At 45.4% G+C, this 20,518-nt stretch overlaps 1 protein-coding gene and 1 long non-coding RNA gene across 4 annotated transcripts in view; one reads left to right on the forward strand and one right to left on the reverse strand.

Moving 5' to 3' along the window:
• On the reverse strand, positions 1 to 16,736 carry LOC112659352 (uncharacterized). Its single transcript, XR_003136302.3, has 7 exons — positions 16,022 to 16,736; positions 14,072 to 14,240; positions 13,848 to 13,965; positions 11,687 to 11,895; positions 3,359 to 3,413; positions 1,329 to 1,609; positions 1 to 176 (listed from the first exon to the last, which is right to left on the reverse strand). It is a non-coding gene; the product is annotated as an uncharacterized LOC112659352 (long non-coding RNA).
• The window catches only part of NQO2 (N-ribosyldihydronicotinamide:quinone reductase 2), an 18,457-nt gene continuing 13,518 nt past the window's right edge, over positions 15,580 to 20,518 (forward strand). The window contains exon 1 of one of the 3 annotated variants that reach the window (XM_049106054.1): positions 15,580 to 15,609. The gene's annotated coding sequence lies outside the window, so the exon portion shown is untranslated. Of the gene's footprint in view, positions 15,610 to 15,754; positions 15,911 to 19,950; positions 20,204 to 20,518 lie in introns of those variants that run through there. The other 2 variants (XM_025446017.3, XM_049106053.1) reach the window with 2 other exon arrangements.

Here is a 20,518-nt window from a genome sequence, read left to right on the forward strand (position 1 = left end):
TTCTAGAGTCAACCTTTACTTTTATTTTTTAAATATGTTTAAGATCTAATTGTCAGGCTTTGAGATAGTGTGTGTCTTCCTTTATTCTGCTTTGGTTTCCATGTTGTCAGTTCCTGTGCTGTCTACTTCTCTTTTGAGTTCACAATGATATCCAAGAGTCAAAAACTTTGAATTTACTAGAAAACAAAAACATAAGATTTCCTCCCATTGATACTTAATATGAGATATTCTATCATAATATATCATAATACTTTTTGCCTCTATTGTCAAAATGTCTCATAAAGATGAGATAAAACATCATGATTTTCTGCCTTTGGTGGTAGGGTACAACACCATTCTTTAATCCTGTATTACAGAACCAAGATTTGATTCAGAAAACAGATTTCCTTGTACTAATTCATATGCTGTTCATGTCAGATTTGATATTTCATTTTATCAGATAAATCTAGGAAAAAACAACTCTCAGAATAATAGCTGATAAGCAATTGTGTAGCAAGGGTTTTAAAAGAAATTAGCAAAATACCTTTTTTTTTTGAAGATCTTAGTATTATGAAGAATATCTTCTTATAGTTTGTTTTATGTATGAATGAAATGTACTCTTCTAGCTCATGACATTTTTTAAAAGCAAGGATGTTAGTACATGTAAATATTTAGATATAATAATTATTTTTAATATAATTTTTATTTTGATTCACAAAAAAGTTGCAAAGGTAAAACTAAGATGTCAGCACTTTACTATTTACTAAAGTCCAGACCATAATTTGGATTTCACTAGTTTTTCCATTAATAGCAGAAAAAGAGGATTTAATTTTACAATGGTAATTTATAAACTATCGGATATATTCTTGAGAAACTTCAATAGCATACCTTCAACTATATATTATTGATATAGCTGAGAAATTAGGCCTCGGTAAAGATGTTTTTCACTGCTCAATGCATAGGAAATGTACATGACAATGGTACTTCAAGAATTATAAAGCATTAAATTGAACAGACTATTCCCAAAATGTTAAAAGATAAATATAAATAAAAGTCACATTAACACAAAACATTTTAAGACATAAAAATAAAATTTGTCATTCTCTCTTGCTATATAGATATGCTAATATCTCTAGAGTGCATCATTTTAAGATTTATTTATGAGAAAACCAGTAATTTTGTTTTTTTTTTAAATGACATGTTGTATCATGGTGCATAAATCTATAAATACAAGAAGCTCAATGAACTCCAAGGAGGGACTCAAAGAGATCCACACTGAGACACATTATCAATTGGTTATAAGACACAGATTCTTAAGGTAAGAAAAAGAGATGCAACTCTTTACATACCAAGGAGCTTCCATAAGATTAACAAGGAGTTTCTCATCAGAGATGATAGAGGCCCAAAGACAGTGGGATGACATATTTAAAGTGCTGAAAGGAGAACTCAGTCAAGAATTCTATATTCAGGGACACCTGGGTGGCTCAGCGGTTGAGCATCTGCTTTGGCTCAGGACTGAACCCCCGGGTCCTGGGATCAAGTCCCGCGTCGGGCTTCCTGCATGGAGCCTGCTTCTCCTCTGCCTGTGTCTCTGCTCTCTCTGTGTGTGTCTCTCATGAATAAATAAAATCTTTAAAAAAATAATAAAATCTTTAAAAAAAAGAATTCTATATTCAGCAAGACTGTTCTTTGAATCTGAAAGAAAAATTAAGACACTCCCAGATAAACACAATCTGAGGGCCTTTGTTACCACTAGACTTGCCATACTACAAATGCTAACAAAATGACATCAGACAGCAATTCAAAGCCATATGAAGAGGGATCTCCTGTAAAGGTAAATACGTGGGAAATATAAAAGCCAGCATTGTTGTATTTTTGTTTTGTGATTACACTTTTTCTTTTCAAATGCTTAAAAGACAAATGTATAAAATAGAAATCTGTTATTAGGCACAAAATATATCGGGATATAATTTGTGACAATAATATAAGGGAAGGAACAGAGCTGTATAGAGAAGAGTTTAACTATTGAAATTAAGTTAGTATCAATTCAAACTAGATTGTTATAAATTATGATATTAAATGTAATCCCCATGGTAACAACAAAATATCTAAAAAATACACACAAAAGGAAGTGAGATGGGAATCAAAATAATTCATTTTAAAAAATCAACTAAATGCCAAAGAAGACAATAGTGGAGGAAATGAGGGACAAAAGACATAGTAAACAGCCAAATGGCAGAAGTAAATCTTTCCTTATCAGTAATTACTTTGAATGTTAATGGATTAAAGTCTCTAATAAAAGGCAGAGATTGGCAGATTAGGTTAGTAAAACATGATCCAACTATATTCTATCTATAAGAAATTCAACCTATAACCAAATATGCAAATAGGTTGAAAGTGAAAGGATAGAGAAAGATATTCCTGGAAAATGTAATCCACAGAGATTTGTGGTGGCTATACTAACATGAGACAAATAGGCTGTAAGTCAAGAACTGTAACGGGACAAAGAAAGACATTATATATTGGTAAAAGTCTCAGTACAGCAAGAAGATATAACAATTTAAAACATTTACACACCTAAGAACAGACCCTCAAAGTATAAGAGGCCAAAAATGACAACTTAAAGGAGAAGTAAGCTATTGTGCATTAATAGAGACTTTAATACTCCACTTTCAATAAAGATAGAACATCTGGGATCCCTGGGTGGCGCAGCGGTTTAGTGCCTGCCTTTGGCCCAGGGCGCGATCCTGGAGACCCGGGATCGAATCCCACATCAGGCTCCCGGTGCATGGAGCCTGATTCTCCCTCTGCCTGTGTCTCTGCCTCTCTCTCTCTCTCTCTCTCTCTCTCTCTCTCTGTGTGACTATCATAAAAAAAAAAAAAAAAAAAAGATAGAACATCTACACAGAGGGCATTTAGGTGGCTCAGCGGTTGAATGTCTGCCTTTGGCTTAGGTCGTGATCCTGGGGTCCTGGGATCGAGTCTCGCATCGGGCTCCCCGCAATGAGCCTGCTTCTCCCTCTGCCTGTGTCTCTGCCTCTCTCTGTGTGTCTCTCATGAATAAATAAAGTCTTAAAAAAAATGAAATTGAACCACACACTTTTATTTTTTTTTTCTTTTATTTATTATTTATGATAGTCACAGAGAGAGAGAGAGAGGCAGAGACATAGGCAGAGGGAGAAGCAGGCTCCAAGCACCAGGAGCCTGACGTGGGATTTGATCCCGGGTCTCCAGGATCGCGCCCTGGGCCAAAGGCAGGCGCCAAACCGCTGCGCCACCCAGGGATCCCGAACCACACACTTTTAAATAGCCAATGGATCAGAGAAGAAATCACACAAAATTAGAAAATACTTAGAGATGAATGAGACAAACAACATACCAAAAGTTATGGGATGCAGTAAAGGCAGCACTCAGAAACTTCTTGGTGTAAGTGCCTACATTAAAAAAGAAGAGAGATCTGAAATCAAAACCTTAACTTTACACCTTGAACAATTAGAAAATGAAACTAAACCACAAAGTTAGCAGAAGGAGATAATAAAGACTAGAGCAGAGATACATAAAAATAAAAAATAGAAAAACAGAATGAAAGTGGTAACATTACTATTGATCTTATAGAAGTAAAAATAATGACAAGAGAATACTATGAACACTTGTATGCCAACAAATGTAATAACCTAAATAGGACAATTCCTAGAGGCTCACAAATTACAATAAACTGACTGAAGATGGGGATCCCTGGGTGGCTCTGCGGTTTAGGGCCTGCCTTTGGCTCAGAGTGTGATCCCAGAGTCCCGGGATCGATCCCACATCGGGCTCCCTGCATGGAGCCTGCTTCTCCCCCTGCCTGTCTCTCTCTCTCTCTCTCTCTCTCTTATGAATAAATAAATAAAATCTTTAAAAAAAATAAACTGACTGAAGAAAACAGGAAATCTCAACAGATACATAACAAGTAAAGAGATCGGATCAGTAAAGCAAAACCTCTCAACAGGATGCCCACTCTCACTGTGTTTATTCAACATAGTATTAGAAGTCCTAGCTAGAACAATTAGGCAAGCAAAATAAATAAAAGGCACCCAAACCGGGAAAGAAGTAAAATTGTCACTATTTGCAGGTGGCATGATATTACATATAGAAAATCCTAAAGACTCCAGCAAAAAACTGTTGGAATAAACAAATTCAGTAAAGTTGCAGGGTGCAAAATCAGTATACAAAAATCTGCCTCATTTCTGTACACTAATATAAGAAAGAGAAATTAAGAAAACAATCCCATTTATACTTGCATCAAAAAGAATAAAATACCTAGGAGTAAATATAAGCAAGGAGGTAAAAGACCTTATACTGAAAACTATAAAAGATACTGATGTGGGGCAGCCTGGGTGGCTCAGCGGTTTAGCGCCGCCTCCAGCCCAGGGCGTGATCCTGGAGACCCGGATCAAGTCCCACGTTGGGCTCCCTGCACGGAGCCTGCTTCTCCCTCTGCCTGCGTCTCTGACTCTGTGTGTGTGTGTCTCTCACGAATAAATAAATAAAATCTTTAAAAAAAAAAAAAAGATATTGATGAAAGAAATTGAAAAAGAAAAATAAATGTAAAGATAATCTGTGCTCATAGATTGGAAGAATATTATTAAAATGTCCATACTATGCAAAGCAATCTACAGATTCAATGCAATTCCTATCAAAATTCCAATGGCATTTTTCAGAGAAATGGAATAAACAAATCTTAATGTAAATATAGAACTATGAAAAGCCCAGAATAGCTAAAGTAATCTTGAGAAAGAAGAACAAAGCTGGAGGCATCATGCTCCCTGATTTCAAATTATATTACAAAGCTATAGTAATCAAAAAGTATGGTATTGGCATACAAACAGACTACACAGATCAAGAGAATAGAATAGAGAGCCTAGAAATAAATCCATGCATATATGGTTAATTAATTTACAACAAGGAGACAAGAATATACCATGGGGAAAGAACAGTCTCTTCAATAAATGGTGTTGGGAGAACTGGACAGCCACACACAAAAGAATGAATCTGGACCACTACCTTACATTATACACAAAAATTAACTCAAAATGGATTAAAGACTTGAATGTAAGACTGAAACCATAAAATTCTTAGAAGAAAATCATAAAACTCCTGGTAAGACCCTTGACTTAACCTTTGCAATAAGTTTTTGAAGCGGACACTAAAGCAAAAGCAACATAAGCAAAAATAAACAAATGGGACTACATAAAACTCAAAAGCTTCTGCACAGCAAAGGAAACCATCAACAAAATGAAAAGACAACCTACTGAATCGGAGAAAATATTTGCAAATCATATCTCTGCTAATAAGTTAATATATAAAAAATAAAAAGAATTCATACAACTCAACAGCAAAATGAACAATTCAATTTTTAAAATGTGCAGAAGATCTGAATAGACATTCTTCCAAAAAAGACAAATAGATGGTCAAAAGCTACATGGAAATATGCTCATCACTCATCATCAGGGAAATGCAAATCCAAACCACAGTGAGATTATTGCCTCACACCTGTTAGAAGGCCTGGTATCAAAAAGACGAGAAATAACAACTGTGGACAAGGATGTGGAGAAAAGGGGATCTTTGTGTACTGTTGGTGGGAACATAAGTACAACCGCTATGAAAAACGATATGGGGGGATCCTGGGTGGCTCAGTGGTTTAGTGCCTGCTTTCAGCCCAGGGCGTGATCCAGGAGTCCTGGGATTGGGTCCCACATCGGGCTCCCTGCATGGAGCCTGCTTCTCCCTCTGCCTGTGTCTCTATCTCTCTCTCTCTCTCTCTGCATCTCTCATGAATAAATAAATAAAATATTTTAAAAAAAAGAAAAACGATATGGAAGTTCTTCAAAAAATAAAAATAGAACTACCATATGATCCAGCAATTCCACTTCTGGGTATTTAATCAAAGAAAACAAAAATACTTATCTGAAAAGTTATTTCTACCTTTCACGTTCACTGCAGCATTATTCGCAATGGCCAAGACATGGAAATATCCCAAGTGTTCATCAGTAGATGAATGGGTAAAGAAGGTGTGTCTCATATATAAAATGGAGTATTATTCCGCCAAAATCTTGCCATTGGTGACAACATGGATGGAATTTAAGGGCAATTATACTAAATGCAATGAGACAGTCAGAGAAAGACATATGCCATATGATCTCAGTTTTATGTGGACTCTAAGGTGGAAAAAAGCTCAGGTACAGAGAACAGATTGTTGGTTCCCAGAAGCAGAGGATGGGGATGTGACAAATGGGTGAAGGGGGTCAAAAGTACAAACTTCCAGTTACAAAATAGAGAAATCATGGGAATGTAATACATAAGCATGGCCACTATAGTTAATAATATCATATTGCACATTTGAAAATTGCTGAGTGAATCTCAGAAGTTCTCATTACAAGAAAAACTTTTTTGCAACTGTTTATTGTGATAGATGTTACCTAGGTTTGTTATGGAGACCATTTCACCATGTGTACAAATATCAGGTAACTATATCATAAGGTAATATAATGTTACAATCAATAAAAAATTAATAAAAAATTCCCCATTTCACATTTCTCTATCATTGTAAGAAAATAAATGGTGTGGAGTATGCACAAAGAATTATGGAAAGTGTTAGAACCACCAATTTAGAGTAATCAGACATGTACCCTGCCATCAAGAAGTTCACCCTAAAATTCATTTTGTCTTAAGGGCAAAATGAATTTACCCTCTTTTCCAATTAGAGGGTAAATATCTTCAGGACAGTGGCCATATCCTATCCATTTCTGTAGCGTAACATCCAGATCACCTGCTATCATGCTTTATTATCATGTACATTTTTCAGCTGAGAAAATTGAAAGCTCAAAAAGCTTTTAAAAATCTAGTGCAGTGGGCAGCCCCAGTGGTGCAGCGGTTTAGCGTCGCCTGCGGCCCAGGGCATGATCCTGGAGACCCTAGATCGAGTCCCAAGTCAGGCTCTCTGCATGGAGCCTGCTTCTCCCTCTGCCTGTGTCTCTGCCTCTCTCTCTCTCTCTCTCTGCATCTCTATAAATAAAAAAAATCTAGTGCAGTTAAAAAAAATTTTTTTTTAAATCTAGTGCAGCATCACAGCTTATAATTGGTAGAGCTTTGCTCTAACCATTTTCTTACTTCACATTTAGCCAAAAGGAAGTAGATATGGAAGTGAGAATGAATAGATAATTCTTTCTGGAACAAAGGTTTTTTTAAATTTTTTTATTTTTATTTATGATAGTCACAGAGAGAGAGAGAGAGAGAGAGGCAGAGACATAGGCAGAGGGAGAAGCAGGCCCCATGCACTGGGAGCCCGATGTGGGATTCGATCCCGGGTCTCCAGGATCACGCCCTGGGCCAAAGGCAGGCGCCAAACCGCTGTGCCACCCAGGGATCCCTGGAACAAAGGTTTTTTAAGGGCAGTAGAAGCAGTTTATTTTAGAGCTTGGGTGAGAAATAGTCAAAGCAAAGATTGAGTGGAATGCTAAAAAGTTTTTAAAAATCATTCTCTAAGCAATAGAAAGACATTTAAATTTTTGGAGTATTATGTGCCAAGGAAAAGCAATGATTTAGAAAACTGAATTATCCATGATGTTTGGAGTAGCCAGGAAATGAGAAAGTCTACTGCAGGGAAGTAAATTAAGACACTGCAACAACACAACACTTATATTGAGAGGTGGTAAGGACCTGATGAAAATATACAAGTTTGAGCTCTCTCTCAAATAAGTAAATAATCTTTAAAAAAAAATTCTTGCTTAATGATATTTGCTATTCCCATGGTGCAAACTTTAAAGTACCGTTTAGCTACAATTTTTAAAAAAGATTTATTTATTTATTCATGCGAGACACAGAGAGAGAGGCAGAGACACAGGCAGAGGAAGGAGAAGCAGGCTCCATGCAAGGAGCCTGATGTGGGACTTGATCCTGCGAATCCAGGATCATGCCCTTAGCTAAAGGCAGATGCTCAATCACTGAGCCACCCAGGCGTCCCTAGCTACAATTTTTAATAAGATTTTATTTTTATTTATGTATTTCTATTGATTGATTGATTGATTGATTTGAGAGAGAAAGAGAGAGTGCACAAGCAGGGGGAGCAGCAGAGGGAGAGGGAGAAGCAGGTTCCCCACCCAGCAGGGAGCCCAATGCAGGGCTCCAACCCAGATCACGACCTTAGCTGACGGTAGATGCTTAATGGACTGAGCCATCCAGGTGTCCTATCATTTACCTACATTTTTAAATCAAAACTTTACCCATTATACATCAGTGTGTACAGTGAAAGCCTAATACTTCTATTCATACAATTGTCAAAACGTTGTGATTGATTTGGGGTGGTGATACAAAGTTCAAGGTTTGGGTTGGGCCCCAGTACATGCAGCAGTGATCTCTAAAGGCATGCTGAATTTGCCAGTGTTTGGCTGTCAGCTAAATCCTCAGAATAAGTTAAGATATGAGAGCTTTGTGTTCTCATATTTGAGTCATTAATTATTCATAGTAAGAATGGCTAACATCAAAAACCTATTTAATAACAATGTCTCATAAATAAAATCTTTGAAAGGTTGGGGTGGAGGACACCCGAGTGGCTCAGTTGGTTAAGCATCTGCCTTCCACACTCAGGTCATGTTCTCAGGGTCCTGGGATGGAGCCCTGACATACAGGGAGCCTGCTTTTCCCTCTCCCTCTGCCCCTCCCCCTGCTCTCTCTTTCTTCAAATAAATAAATAATATCTTTTAAAAACATTTTAAAAGGGAAAAACATGAACTATTTAATAACAAAATGTGAATCTAGTCTCTACCGTTTTGTTTAGATGCCATCCACTTAACATTAATGCAAAAAGTTAATTCATACCATGTTGCCATTACAGTCCTACCCACAACATTTGAGGAATCAATATTGATCACTCTTGACAAACACTTTTTGACAAACCTTTCCATTTCCAGAGTACCACAGGGACAGAAACTTCTTAGAAACCAGGGGTTTTATAAGGAGATGGACGTAATAGCTCTTTTCTCAAAGAAACTAACTGGAAGGGGTCAATGTCTTCCAGTTAAGTTTGAGGAAAAAGCCATTGGATTCCCTCATGACATTCCCAAGTTTGGATGATCTTCAGTTAGAGACAAAGAACACCCTGAAAATATATGACATCTGCTTAACCTGAAATATCCAAAGAAACTTGAAAATATTCAGAATGACCAGTATTTTCATTAAACAGAAATTGTACCTCCCTCCCACATCCAGGATCTATTTCCTGAGAACTCAGCAGCAAGGTAAAATATCAATAAAAGGGAATTCAGAAAAAGGATATCTGGTCAATTGCTTTCAGAGGACTAGGACGCTCACCCCTTCAAAGTGAAAGACAATATACAGAGTGGGAGAAAATACTTGCAAATTCTTTACCTGATAATATACAGAATATATCAAGAACTCTTACAACTCAATAAAAAATGGACGACCCAATTAAAAAATGCGTAAAGGACATGCAGAGACATTTCCACAAAGAAGGCATACAAACGGCTAATGAGCACATGAAAAAATGCTCCCCTTCATTAGCCATTAGGGAAATACAAATCAAAACAAGGAGATACCATTTCACACCTATTAGGATGTGTGAAAATTAATAAAGGGAAATCCTATTAAAGTATGAGTCCTGAGGCCGGAAAGGGGAGCCCTACAGAGGCAGTATAGGGAAAAAGGGAGACTTAATCCCTGGAAAGTCACTGGTGGGAGGCAAGGGTGCAAAGTTTCCATATGCTTAGAGACAAATACTTCCTTCTTGGAAAGAGAACAAAGGAGAGAGAACAAGTCACCAGGGAGAAATGGTTGTTTAAGCAAAAACAGAAGTAACAGCTGACACAGAAATAACCATTTCAAACCTGCCTGCACAAGTATTTCTGTTTTTCAGGTGCCCTAAAAAAAGCCAGCCAAGAAGAAAGGCATCCTGTGATTGTCTTGTGACCACTGAAGAGTAACGACAAGAGAAGGAGCCTGAGTCTGAAGGGCCCTGCCCAACCCCTAGCCCCTCACCCCTCGCAAAAGTGCCCGTATAAGCTGGGCGCCCTACCCCTGTAGGGAGTGCCGTTCTTCTTGCCGGCTCCCTCGTGCACAGGCTATCTCTAATAAACTCCACTTCTTTTCTTTCTCTCCAATTCAATGTTCATTTCTATGACATTGAGACTCAAGAACCTGGTCTCAGGGTCCTGTAACAATAGCAGTTGATGCCAATTAAGGTAGAATTACCCACTACAGACCCCAAAAGAATCATCATCAACTATAGGCTCCCAAAGGGAAAAGATGGGCATTGCATCTCCTATAAGAAGCCGATGGTCCCTGAGACTCAGCCAACGAGAAATTGTCATCATGCTGAACTCTTGTTCTTCTCCTGTGGTCTGTCTTTCTTTCTTTTTTAAAGATTTTATTTATTTATTTGAGAGAGAGAACACAAGCAAGGAGAGCGGCAGAAGGAGAGGAAAAAGCCAACTCTCCACGGAGCAGGGAGCGTGACCTTAGGACCCTGGGACCCTGGGATCATGACGTGAGCCAAAGGCAGAAGCTTAACCAACTGAGCCACCCAGGTGCCCTTCCGATGACCTTTCATTCAGAATAGTCCCTCCCACTTTTCTCCCTCCTCTTCATGAAATAACATTCCTCTCCTTTATTTATTGGACTTGCCTATGGTTTTGCCATAGTTTGCGTGTCCCAAATTGCAATTCTGTGCTATTCCTAAATAAACCTGTTTTTGCCATTAAAATAACTGTTTCAGGGGGATCCGTGGGTGGCTCAGCGGTTTAGCACCTGCCTTGGGCCCAGGGCCTGATCCTGGAGTCCCAGGATCGAGTCCCACCTTAGGCTCCCTGCATGGAGCCTGCTTCTCTCACTGCCTGTGTCTCTGCCTCTCTCCCTCTCATGAATAAATAAAATCTTTAAAAGAAATAACTGTTTCATTTAAGGTCAACATAAGTTTTTTAGGTATAATAATAATTTTTCAAAGGAACATAAGAAATGTTGGTGAGGGGCAGCCCGGGTGGCTCAACGGTTTAGTGCCGCCTTCAGCCCAGGGCATGATCCTGGAGACCCGGGATCGAGTCCCATGTCGGGCTCCCTGAGCCTGCTTCTCCCTCTGCCTGTGTCTCTGCCATTCTCTGTCTCTCTCTGTGTCTCTCATTAATAAATAAAATAAAATCTTAAAAAAAAAAAAAAAGCGGGATCCCTGGGTGGCACAGCGGTTTGGCGCCTGCCTTTGGCCCAGGGCGCTATCCTGGAGACCCGGGATCGAATCCCACGTCGGGCTCCCAGTGCATGGAGCCTGCTTCTCCCTCTGCCTGTGTCTCTGCCTCTCTCTCTCTCTCTGTGTGACTATCATAGATAAATAAAAAAATTTAAAAAAAAAAGCAATGTTGGTGAGAATGTGGAAAAATGAGAACCCTTGCACGTAGCTGGTGGGAATGTGAAATGGAGGACCGACGGTTGAGAACAGATTGCCAGTTCCTTAAGAAGCTACACAGAATTACTGGAAGATCCAGCAATTTCACTCCTAGGTATGTATCTAAAAGCATTGAAAACAGAGATTCAGACACCTGTGCACCAGTACTTTCAGCAGGATTATCCACAACAGCCCAACAATCCAAATCCCACAGATGAATGGAAAAACAAAATGCGTTATACACGTACAATGGCATATTATTCGGTCATTTTTACGTACCCAAGGTGAGGCTGGAGCTGAGCTGGTGCCAGAGGCTGCCGGGAGCCCACGCCCTCGAGCCTCCTGCTTGGTGACTCACCCTGTGACTCATTTCTGCCTCAAACACAGCTTTAGTGCCTCCAGCCTCCCTGGGTCACAGTTCATCAAGCTACGCACATGCACACTTCCCCTGCGGGGAGCATCCCTCACGGCAGGGAAGCACAGGGATCCTGTTTAAAAAGAAAGCAATGCAGTTGCGATGCGTGCTACGGTATGGACGAACATTAGATTCAAACAAGCCTCGGCCAACACTAGCACCAATACCCCCTGCCTTTGAGGATTTATGAAACACCTGTCATTCGCCTGTCACTCGCCCTTGATCAGACCCTACCCTGATTCGTGAAGGAACATGTACTCTGGACCCCTTGCCTATATAAACCCCTGACTCCTAGCGACAACCAGACCCATTCACTTTCCCTTTCCTACTCTCCCAGACATGCTGTCTGCCACAATCTCTCTCCAGCTTGAGTTTGATTTCTATCCTGTGCAAAGCCAAGGGCCCTCTTGGCTGGTCCTGTGGGATGCCCCATCTGGATCCTTGGACCCAACATTTCTCGCCTCAAAAGCACCATGCTAAGCGAAATAACCCAGACACAAAGGGCCACATAGTGTGTGACTCCACTTGTAAAAATATCCAAAAATAGGCGAGTTCATGGAGGTGGAAAATAAACAGGTTACCAGGACTTGTTGGAGGGGCAGAGGAGTAGGGAGAGATTGCTTAACGCTTACTGAACTTCCCTGTGGGGTGATTAAAAATGTGGAGATATATGTAATGGTGATGGTTCCAGCACATTGTGAATATAACTAATGCCACCAAGTTGTGTGCTTATAATGGTTAAAATGGCAAATCATACATACATTTTACTACGATAAAAAAAAAAAAACCATGTTATTACAAAGAATTCACCTCCCAAAGGAAAGGGGATGACATTAGCAAAGTGAAAGAAAAGTCATCAAATAAAATCCAAAAAACTACTCCTCTAGGAGATAGTTCAAATTGCTTATATGAGCTTTAATGAAACCTCCGATATTCATTTTCATCCAAAACATGAGGCTAGGGAGTTGGGAAGAAAAGGGAGTGTGTTACTAGCTTAACTGTTTCTTTGTCTAGAATACTTAATTTAATTCTTGCATTTCTTCATAGCAAGGGGTGGAATGAAAATAGAAATCTGAGAACCCCCTAGAGGTGACGTTCATCATCGCTGCCGCCAAGTGTATTCATTTTGTTTTAATAGCACCACCTGCTTATTAAGCTCAGACTACAGCTACAGTCATGTCTTACTGGTTTGCAGTAAATGCTCAGCTCCCAGTGCCAGATTAGCAGGAAATTGTGTTATTTTCTCTTTGCAGATGGGCTCCTACTGGACTGGCCTGGAATCAACCACGTGGGTTCACACTGCTCAAAAAGCCAAGGGAGGGCCAGTGGCTGTCCTCAAGGGAGGGTCTTGCTGGGTCCCCTGTGTGGTTGCTCCTCGTTACCACGAGATGGTGCTGTCCGGTCACACAGAAGCATAATGAACCCGGAGCGGCCACCCCTCCCTGCACCTGCTGTTTTCAGAGATGAGCCTGAGTCTGGGTCCCCCTTAGGGCCCGATTCTTTCAGTTCCCATACCAGGAACTTCCAAGATGCTTCTGGCACTTGCTGCTCCTCGGTTCCCTGGTCCTCCCATGGCATCCACACCACCCAGAGGTCTTACACGTCCCCGTAGCACAAGAGACCTGACAATAGGGTTACTTGCCCTCCTTGCAAGGATATCTACCTTCAGTTATTGCAGGGAGCCTGCATCTACCTTTTAGGATGACTCGTTTCTTTCTGTGACACAGAGATGATTTGAGGACGTCCCCTCAGTGAGTCAAGAGAAAAGGAGATAAAATATTTCACCTTTGGGGACTTTCTAGCACATTAGACAATGCCTCGAGCACTTTTTCCTCTGACAAGGGTTATTTTAAAATGAAAGCTGCCTCCTGGGCTCACAGGATAAGGCACGAGGGCATCTCAGAGAGGCCATATTCTCACTTCTGGATACATCGACAGCAGGAAACATCCATAGCAACCCAACTGGCCTACAAACAGCTTCAGGTATTTTCATCAGGAACATTATGAACACAGGGGAAACCTTACTTCTGCTTTATAGGGTCATCTGAGGACACCAGAAATCAAAGCATAGTTTGGGGAGGGTCCTTGAGAAGGTCACAATGGTAGGTGGGTTCTCAAATGAGGTAGCATAAACCAGAAAGAGCTGGGGAAAAAGAAAAAGAGATCATGAGCCTAAGCTGCTCACCAGCCACCTCTCTCTCTCTCTCTCTCTCAGACACACAGACACAGAGAGGCTCTGGTTCACGCACCTTTCTTGGCCTTGGACCTTCTTCTTTTGATCTTTTTCTTTGCAGAAAATTGTAGATTCACATGCAATTTAAGAAACAACACAGAGGGGCACCTGGGTGACTCAGCCGGTTGAGCATCACACCCTCCATCTCAGCTCCGGGCTTGGGCTGGATCTCAGGGTCCAGGAGCCTAGGAAGGAAGGAAGGAAGGAAGGAAGGAAGGAAGGAAGGAAGGAAGGAAGGAAGGGAGGGAAAGAAACAAAGAAACAACACAGAGACATCCCCTGTGCCCTTTATTCAGAATCCTCCAACGAGAACATTCGGCCAAAGGATACTGCGGTATCACAACCAGGATACTGACGCTGAGACAGGCCGGGACATTCCCATCACCCCAACCGTCCCTGTGGCCCCCAGCCACCCCCTTCCCAAGCCCTGGCAACTACTAATCTGTTCTCCGTTTCTATGTTTTGTCATTTCAATAATGTCACATAAATCCTACAGCAGGGAGCCTCTCGAGATTGGGTTTTTTCACAGGCTGTTGGGTGTTCGTGCCTCTTTACTGCTGTGTTGTGTCAAGTACCTTCATTTTGGAACCTGGACACCTGCCTAGGGATGGAGAAGGGAAGAAGCGGGAAGAAGCACCCAGCAGGACGGCTGTCCCCGCACCCCCCCTCGCAACCAAGGTCCAGTGCCCCCGCCAGAGGGGCGAGGCGGGGCAAGGTCAAGCCCGCCCAGGCAGGGGCGGAGTGAGGCGGGGGCGGGGCGAGCCAGGGAGAGGCGGAGCAAGGTCAGGACCGCCCAGGCGGGGGCGGGGCGAGAGGGCGGGGCGAGCCGGCAAGGGGGCGGGGCGAGCCGGGGAGGGGCGGAGCAAGGTCAGGACCGCCCAGGCGGGGGCGGGGCGAGGGGCGGGGCGAGCCGGGGCAAGAGGGCGGGGAGAGCCGGGGAGGGGCGGAGCAAGGTCAGGACCACCCAGGCGGGGGCGGGGCGAGCCGGGCAAGGGGGCGGAGCGAGCCAGGGAGGGGCGGAGCAAGGTCAGGACCGCCCAGGCGGGGGCGGGGCGAGAGGGCGGGGCGAGCCGGGGAGGGGCGGAGCAAGGTCAGGACCGCCCAGGCGGGGGCGGGGCGAGGGGCGGGGCGAGCCGGGGAGGGGCGGAGCAAGGTCAGGACCGCCCAGGCGGGGGCGGGGCGGGGCGAGGGGCGGGGCGAGCCGGGGAGAGGCGGAGCAAGGTCAGAACCAGCCCGGCGGGGGCGGGGCGAGCCGGGGCAAGGGGGCGGGGCGAGCCGGGAAGGGGCGGAGCAAGGTCAGAACCGCCCGGGCGGGGGCGGGGCGAGCCGGGGAGGGGCGGAGCAAGGTCAGGACCGCCCGGGCGGGGGCGGGGGCAGGGCAAGGTCAGGACCGCGGGGGCGGGGCGGGGCAAGGTCAGGACCGCCCAGGAGGGGGTGGGGCTCGGCGCGCAGGGCGGGGCAGGGCGCAGGGCGCCAGGACGCGGGGCGGGGCAAGATCAGGACCGCCCAGGCGGGGGGCGGGGCGTAGGGCGCAGGGACGCGGGGCGCGGCAAGGTCAGGACCGCCCAGGCGGGGGCGGGGGCGGGGCGGGGGCGGGGGCGAGGCAAGGTCAGGACAGCCTAGGTGGGGGCGGGCGGGGGCGGGCGGGGCGGGCGGGGGCGGGCCCGGGACGTGGGCGGGGCTCCGGGGCCTTCGGGGGCAGCTCGGGTCCACGCGGCCCGGCCGCCCAGAGCGCAGTCGCGGCCTCCGCCCGGCGGCTGAAGGTGCGCGGCGCCCCGCGGGGCGGGAACCCGGCGCGGACTCCGGGAGCTGCGGTGTGCAGGGCTGCGGGCTGGGTCCTGCCGCTGCCCGCGGGGTGAGTGCCTCGCTCGCCGGGGTGCGGGGTTGAGGAGCGGCCCTTCCCGGACGCCGCCGAGCGCACCGCGGGCCATTCCCCGTTGGGCCCGGCCTTGGACTGAGCTCTTACCTACCGCGTGGCCGGTGCGGTAGCGGGCCCGCTGCCCCGGGAGCGCCGTGCTGGGAGGACCCTGGGGCTACCGACGAGGCAGGGCAGCCCGGGGTCAGTGTGGACGGGGGTGTCGTCACTAGGCCCGCGGGGCGCCGGCCTGGGCTGTGCTGGGTTCGTGGCAGTCGGTAGCAGAGCCTAGAAAAATAATCTCCAGCCTTTTGTCTTTCTGAGGATATTCGCCAAAGAAGTACAGGAAAAGGATGTGGGGGCCCCTGGGTGGCTCAGTGGTTGGGCGTCTGCCTCCAGCTCGGGTCATGATCGCAGATTCCTGGGATCGAGTCCCCCATAGGGCTCCCTGCTCCGCGGAGTCTATTTCTCCCTCTCCCTCTGCCGGCCGCTCCCCCTGCTGGTGCGCTGTCAAGTAAAATCTTTAAAAAACAACAACAACGAAAAGAATATGTATTAAAGGATACACCGGCTAGGAGTGCTATTTATAATTGAGGGGAAAATAGAAATAACTCAGGTGCCCAGAAGAGAAGTGGTCACAAATGGGCATGCATGCCTAGTGAGATGGTACCTCGCTGTTGGAGTGGCCGGCTCCAGAGCCTGGCTACAGGGAAAGAGGCGTAGGAAACATTAACCTTAGTAAAAGTGACAGTTATGTTAGGAGCAAAAATGGGTTTATTTGGGAATTGCGGAGGAATGAAATCTGGGACAGAAGCTTAGCTAAAGCCGTAGGAAAATCCCCAGAAGAAAAGGGAGGAATCCTGGGAGAGGGGAGGTTGGGAAGGCTGTTATAACCAAAAAGTCCATTGGAGTCAATCCAGAGTTCCAAGTATAGTGGCTTCTCATTGGCTGACTGTGACCGCCTCCCATTGGCTGGACTGTTGCTGGGGCAGGAGCAAACCTTTCTTTCCTGGCTGGGACAGTTAAATGTAGCATCTATGTGCAAGGTGCATCTCCCTCTTGGGTTTATGGTTGATCCAGTGATGGCGTGTGAGAGCGACTCCTGCTGGCCTCCGACTCCTTCTGGCCTCCGACTCCTTTCTAAATGACCTTTCCTTTTAACTTTCACAGAAATCAAATGAAAACGTTTCAAAATCAGCTTCTAGGTGCTGATTTTTTTTCTTTTTTAATTTTTATTTATTTATGATAGTCACAGAGAGAAAGAGAGAGAGAAGCAGAGACATAGGCAGAGGGAGAAGCAGGCTCCATGCACTGGGAGCCCGACGTGGGATTCGATCCCGGGTCTCCAGGATCGCACCCTGGGCCAAAGGCAGGCACTAAACCGCTGCGCCACCCAGGGATCCCTAGGTGCTGATTAAGATGAAATAGTATACATTAAAAAACATCAGAGCAAAACAAAACAAAACAAAAAAATCAGAGCCCATTTACTGTGGTACATGTAGTTTAAGAACCTGTTGACCTAAAAAAGAGAGCCAGTTTTTTTTACCAGTAAAATGAGTTTATTCAGGGATGCCTGGGTGGGTTACTGGTTGAGCGTCTGCCTTGGGCTCAGGGTGTGATCCCGGGGTCCTGGGATCGAGTCCCACATCCCGCTCCCCACAGGGAGCCTGCTTCTCCCTCTGCCTGTGTCTCTGCCTCTCTCTGTGTGTCTCTCATGAATAAATAAATAAAACCTTTAAAAAATGAGTTTATTCAGAAAGAACAGAGGAATTGTAATTTGGAACATGCAAACTATGGCAAACCATAGATCAGTCTGGAGAACAAAGGAGAAGAACCTTACTTTATAAAGAAAAAGGAGGAAGTTGGGAAGGGCTGCTTGGAACAAAGATCTGTTGAATCCGTTAGAGGAAAGCAGGAGTTCAGGGTGGTGATGGTTTCTGGTGGTTTGTCCCTGACTGAAAACTGGGCAAGAAAATCTTTCTTCCTCCTCCTGGGGTTGTGAAATGAATGTGTAGGAAGTGAGTTAAGCTGTGAGGGAAAGTGTGGTGACAGATTCCCTGCAGGTGTCCTGACTCCATTGTAAATGAGATCTCCCTTTATTAATTTTTATACACCACACGGTTCCTTTTTTCATTGAGCCAGGTAAGTGCCTCCTTTCTAACAAAGAAAACTGCTGCTGTGCAGGGGCCTGTTAAGGAAGGTGAGGCAGGAGTGAAGGGCACCAAACATCTAGTAAAAGAGCCTGGTTTGGAGTCTTTTTTCTGATTTTGGACAAGTCGCTCATTTCTTGGGCCCGTTTCTTACTCTACAAATAGAAGAATGGACAAGATGGGAGTCACAAACTCAAACACCAGGTGGCCAAGGGTGTGATGTAAATACGTAAACTGATCTAAGCAAAACAAGAGGGAATGGTGGGGCCTGGGCCTACAAGAAGAATGCATGCCTTGTCATGGGCATTAAAATTAAAGCATTTTCTGCAAACCAAAATGGAATCTTGGGTTATGGTGTTCCTTGAGCCTGCAGTGACCTTTTAAAAAGTAATCAGAGCCTATCATTCTCCCACTGAAGATGCTCCAATGGCTCTCTCTCTGCCTGCCGCTCCCCCTGCTTGTGCGCAGTTAGGACTGGCATAAAATCATAAAATCCTTGCCCCTGTCCCACAGACCCCACCCTTCTTCTTCTTCCTTCTTCTTCCTTCTTCTTCCTTCTTCTTCCTTCTTGTTCTTTCTTCTTCTTTCGGAACCACAGACCAGTCAAACAGGCTTTCTTGAACATTCCAGGCCAGTCCGTCTCTCAGGCTCCTCACTTGCTGTTCCCTCTGCCTGAACCTCTGATCCTTGCCCAACAAGGCCCATATCATTCTTCACCTCCCTATTCCTGGAGATACTTTCCTGGACTGTTCTATGTAAAATAGCAAATGCACCTCTGCCATTTTAGTCGCAAAAGTACTTTGTCGTCTTGTCACGGTCACGATTACTTAGCATTATTAGCACTCATCACTATCTAGAAGGTTCTGGTCGCCTTCTCTGCCTGCTGGTTTTGTGTGCCCCACCCCCACCAGCCCCGGCCAGAGTAGAATGTTCCTTTCTCCCTGGTCTTACCCCCGGGGTCTCAGCCTCCCCACCTAGTGCAGTCGCTGGCCGGCCGGCCGGTGACCCAGCTGAATGACTGCACAGACTGAGTTGTGTCCCACTCACTGCTGTGAATGGAAAGTCGACTCCCAACTGCATAAACCCGATTCAGAGGTTGCTCTCCTCTACCAAGAGGTCTGAAGGTTGCCAATTCAGAACCATCTCGGCTCCAAGAAAGCATCAGGAATCCAGTTGCTCTCATATTTCTGCTCTGCCATTCTTCGTCCAGAGCCTCTACCCCCAGGTGACTGAACCCCAGCCACCTTCCACAGTGCAGCTCGGATGCAGGCCAGTGGCAGGGGCTGGAATGCCCTCCCACCCCCGGTCTCCCCCTCCAGGGATGCACCCCAGGAGCCCACACAGTGGCTGCTGCTTCACCCCTGAGTGGAAGGCCGGGAAATGTTGTAGCTACATGAATGAATGAATGAATGAATGAATGAATGAATGAATGAATGAATGAATTCAGGGACTGTTGGCAAAAAAACAAGAGGGGGTGCTGGGTAGCCAGAGGCGGAGTCAGAACTGTTGGGGCAGGAGTCCACTTGAGCAAATGAGCAAGGATTTGAACTCCCCTTTGAGGAGCCACGGCGTTCTGGCACTGCCCATCTGTTGGCCGCCTCCCTGCGGGCCTGGGCTGGCGGCAGCTGCTGAGCCTGGGCCGGACCCCAACCTGGCCATGAGGAGCCCCATCTCCCTTGGCCTTTGTCTCTGAGAAAGAAGCGGCCTGGCACAGCGGGGTGCAGCACCTCCACCGCCACGGGCTCTGGGGGTGCCCTTCCTGGCACAGGCAGCGGGAGTGTCTCCTGGCGTTGATGAGCCAGGAGGGGGGAGCCAGGCCTCTCTTGGCCTTGAGGGCCTTTCGAGAGAATTCACGTTTTTCCAGGGCCTTTTTTTTTTTTTTAAGATTTTATTTATTTATTCATGAGAGACATAGAGAGAGAGGCCAAGACACAGGCAGAGGGAGAAGCAGGCTCCATGCAGGGAGCCCGACGTGGGACTCGATCCCGGGTCTCCAGGATCAGGCCCTGGGCTGAAGGCGGCGCTAAACCGCTGAGCCACCCAGGGGTCCCCCCCAGGGCCTAACTCTGCACGCCGCCGTATGTACGCCCACCTGTCTCGCTCTCGCAGTCATCCTGGGACTGTGCACACTGCAGGAGACATGGTAACTACGAGTTTTTGCCAATGCTCCTGCCCTTTGTTCAGCTGTGTTGATTATTTGGGGGAGGGGGAATGTGGGAGAGGGAGGAAGGGCACAGAGGCATCTTCCTGCTTCTTATCATATCTCATTTTCTAGAACCCCTTCATTTTGGCTGCCTTCATGGAAGGTTCTAGTCCTCTCAAAAAAAAAAAAAAAAGTCTTGGTTTTGGCACCTTGTGTGATTTGTCCTCTGAGACTTAAAGTCTCCAGGTGGTTCCTTGTCCCTCTTGAGAAAGCTTTTTTTCAAACACGTCGGCCTGTCCTTCTTGAGGCCTGGCG

This window comes from Canis lupus, chromosome 35 (genome assembly GCF_003254725.2).
Source record: "Canis lupus dingo isolate Sandy chromosome 35, ASM325472v2, whole genome shotgun sequence".
NCBI classification, from domain to species: domain Eukaryota; kingdom Metazoa; phylum Chordata; class Mammalia; order Carnivora; family Canidae; genus Canis; species Canis lupus.